The sequence below is a fragment of the Ursus maritimus genome, unplaced genomic scaffold (genome assembly GCF_017311325.1).
Source record: "Ursus maritimus isolate PB19 unplaced genomic scaffold, ASM1731132v1 scaffold_1, whole genome shotgun sequence".
Classification (NCBI taxonomy): Eukaryota; Metazoa; Chordata; class Mammalia; order Carnivora; family Ursidae; genus Ursus; species Ursus maritimus.
In genome coordinates, this window is record NW_024423343.1 from 20,394,961 (window position 1) to 20,398,979 (window position 4,019).

Genomic DNA, 4,019 nt, shown 5'->3' on the forward strand with positions numbered 1-4,019 from the left:
AACCCATCTTCCTGTTTCCAAAGGACAGCCCTTCCCACCCGCTGCTCCTGCCCTTCTCCAACAACTCCCCTCTCCTGCTGTGTGGGTAGAGAAGGAGTGAAGGGGGCACATAGGAACAGCATCTTTTGGCTAGAACCCATGAGTCTTGTTCATGAACCTGAATGTCAGCATGAGGGGGACGGGAAAGTCAAGTGTGTCTTCACCCAGTGTCCCCCAGGCAACTCCAACTCAGCGTACCCAAAACGGAACTCATCCTGTATTCCCACGTACCTTGCCTATCTTATCTTACACCTTACAAATCACAAGTTCAAAAACAAGAACAACATTTGAGCTCTTCCCTCCTAAACTCTCCCCTCCTTCTCCCCACATCCCTCCTCCCCTTCTAGTTGCAATCCCAGACAATGGTACCGCATCCTCCCAGCTGCTAGCCAGACCCCTAGTGTCATTGCTGACCCCTCCTTTACCTCCTACGTCCAGCAAGGCCCCAGGTCCCAGGAATCAGCTACCTCGTCGAAAACTCTCCAATCTGACCTTGCTCCCCACTTCCCCTGCCTAGTCCAAATCACACTCCCTTCTCACCTGGATCACTGCCATTCCTTCCTGCCAGGACCTCCCGCCCACTGCCAGGTCCTCCTTGCCAGATATCACAGTAGGGGGTTCACTTTCTAGAACACAGATCCAGTCTTGCCCATCCTCTGCTTAAATGCTTTCCTTTCAGTCCAAAGCCGAACCCCCTCAGCAAGACCCCCTTCCTGGTGAGCCCTCCTCTGGCTTCCTCTCCAGTTGCTCTTCTACCTACACCCTCCCTCTGTCACAGGGAGACGCAAGCCCACGTGTGGCTCATGCTCTCTCTGCCTGAACCCCACCTCCCCCCAACACACACCCAAATCTTCCTCTGCATTCCTGCTTCCTCCCTACAATTGTCTTTACGCCCCCTGTGGCACAATATCTATGCAGATATTCCTCCCGTGGGCCCCTGGGCACACCTCTGTGCCCTGGTCAGGGAGGACTTCCGTCCACCACAGTGTCAGCCCTTCAGGATGGGGACCACACTCTACTTGATCTTCACACCCTAAAACCCGAACATGGACCCTAGGATTCAGCACTAACTGAATGGAGGCCGCACTTACTATATCACAGAAGTGATTTTATATTCTCCCAGCAATTATTTGAAATAGAAATTATCCCAATACTTAAAGACGAAGTAAACAGGGCTCAGAGGCCAGGAATGTGTCCAAAGTCGCGGAAGTCATAAGTAGCAGAGTCCAAGTTCTGTTCAAAGACTGCCCCACCTCCACGCGCATGCTCTCGCCTAGCCCTGGAGCCAGTACTCAGGACACTTCTAGCACCCATGGTCCCTGCAAGTGGTGGCCCCCCACGGGCAGAGGGCTTAAGAACACGTCGGGCTTCCCAAGCACGCAGCCCATGTGGTCACACAGGGCCTGTGCTTGGCTTAATGCTCTGCTGTCCCTGTCTTGAAATTGTTAATAATTTCTGAACAAGGGGCTCTGAAGGTGCCCTGAATTCTACAAATTGGGTCACCGAGAAATTGGGTGATTCTACGCATTAGAATTGCCCAGAGGACATGCTTCAATGCAGATTCCCAGATGCCTTCCCAAGCTTCTAGCTCAGGCATTCTGCGACAATGGGGCCCCTGCTTCTGCAAGTTTAACAAGCACCCACCATGGACTCCTGGGACCAGCGCTTGAGCAAAAGGACCCTCTGAGGTCCAGCGTAAACCCAGATGCAGTTTCCCATGCTGCCCCACGGTGGCAGTATAGCCCCAGTGTTTGTCAACAGCCCGGCCCTTGCAGAAGGCCCCCAACTGGCTTGACATCTTCATGACCCTGCCCAGCCATCTTCCCACTTGGATGCAATATTTTCCCTCAGCAAAGGTTTCTAGGGCATAGTATCCATCAGTCGGGAGGGGGGTTCCTGTAGCTAGAGCCACAGCGGAGCTACTGCTCGCCCACTCCTAAACTCCTTTACAGAGGGTTTAGAGGACAGGGAGGCTGTGGGCAAGTGACATGGAAACGGGCAGGGAGATTGTGCCGTGCTCAGAAGCTCTCTGCAAAAACATCACAGCGATGACCCGAGTCAGCAACCTTGGGGCACGGGGGTTGGCTTGGTGCTTACTCCGGCAACGGCCCCAGGTAGTCCCTCCCATTTTATAAGGTCCTCTAGTTTTCAAAGCACATCCACATCCACGGTCTCCCATTGATATCACCTGTTATTTGAGGCTGACATCATCCCCATTAGACAGATAAGGAAAACTGAGTCTCAGATAAGGCGAGTCATGTAGCTCCAGGGCAATAAAACAGCAAGTGGTGGGGCAGGACTCAAAGCCAGGTATCCTGACTCCGGCATTTCTTCTTGCCCAGCTTTGCGTGAGACTCACCTGGAAACCTTAAACCAAACAAACCAAAAACCTACCTGGGCTCCACTCCAAGCCAATCCGCCCAGGCTCTCCAATGGTGGGGCACTGACATGAGTATTTTAAGTGCTCCCATCCACTCCAATGTTAGCCAACGTTGAGAACGCTGCCCCGTCCAGGGACAGCAGCCACCAGCTCCTGGCTACAGCTGAGGGGCACGGAGAGGGGTGGCAGGAGCACCCTCACCCACGGATGAAAGAGAATCCGACCCCGGGGAAGGATGGCTAACCCACAGGGTGCGGATCCAACCCATGTCCAGAGTGCCCTAGGCTCTGTCCAGGCAGCCCACCCTGCTTCGGCCCAGAGAGGGCAGCATCACTCAGGGTTGTGCAGCACCCACACTCTGGAGTTAGGGGCCCCAGCCTGGGCCATGGAGGTTGGGTATCTCTGTGGATTTTCTTCTTCATCTGTGAAGTAGGGCTAATAGTGCCTCTTTATGGATTCATGAGGATTAACTGAATTAACTCGCTTCCAGAGCAACAGACCAAATGGCCTAGCTAAATGACCAAATGGCCTGCTCGCCTTGGCCTTGGCCTTGGCCTGCTGCAACCTAGAGCACTCTGGCTGGACTAGGTCTGCTTTGGGGGACCTTGTCTTCTTCTAAGGGGAGAAGCTCATTGCCCCCCCCCCACCACCACCCGTGAGGGCCCCAAGTGTCCCTCTGCCTCTCCTGAGTTGCTAGAAGGAAGGTCAGGAGGGATATGGGATATGAGCAGAACCACCGTCCTTCACCCCCCCCCCCCGCAGGAAAGGATCAGACTCCAGACACAGAAGAGGGGCTACCGTGAAAGGTGGGGCTCAGTGCCCTGTGCTAGGGAGGGGAGGGAGCAGAGCACTCCCTTCCCTGTGGCCCACTGCAAAGTTGGGGAGTCCCTTGCAACTCGCCAGGGGTTAGGGGCCCCCAGAACACAGTGGGTAGAGCTCACATAGAATTTTGCTTCAGAAATAGGGTCCATATCTGCGTGTGTGTCGTCCCTGTCTTTGTTAACATTGCTATTCCAGAAGCCGAACGGTTACTTGGGCCCCTTGGAGAACAGCACCTGAATCCTCAGAGGCAACACTTTCGTGACCACGCTGGTGCTCGCCAGCCCCGCTCCCTTTCCTTGACGACCTGGGGGCTCTCCCCCCGCCCCAGCACAGAAGGGAGAGCTCCTTATTTTAGGAACCAGAGGACCACAGTTCCAGTGTCTCCCTGTTCTGTCTCCCTTTGTGATGCATCTGAAAGTGGGAGAGAGAAAGGCACTGGCTCCACCTCTCCTTCCTCACTGCCCACCCAGGGGCAGCCGAGGGGCCCAAGCTTCATTCAGCTGGGAGTCCAGAGGGAGACAGCCGGTTTTACTGAAGGATTCCACCTGGACTACGGGCTTTAAGTTTCCCTAGGCCAAGGCCACTTGAGAGAGGACATTCCCCTTCCTCCTGACCCATCCTTCTCATTCCCAACCCAACCAAAGCCGTGCCTGTCCCCTTCCCAGGCCCTGTTCCCAGGAGTCAGGAGTCAGGGACAGAGCTGCACAGACGAAACGGGCAGGCCCCGGGAGCTCTTTCCCAGGGAAGGCCCAAGCACTCAGGCAAAAGACACACACTG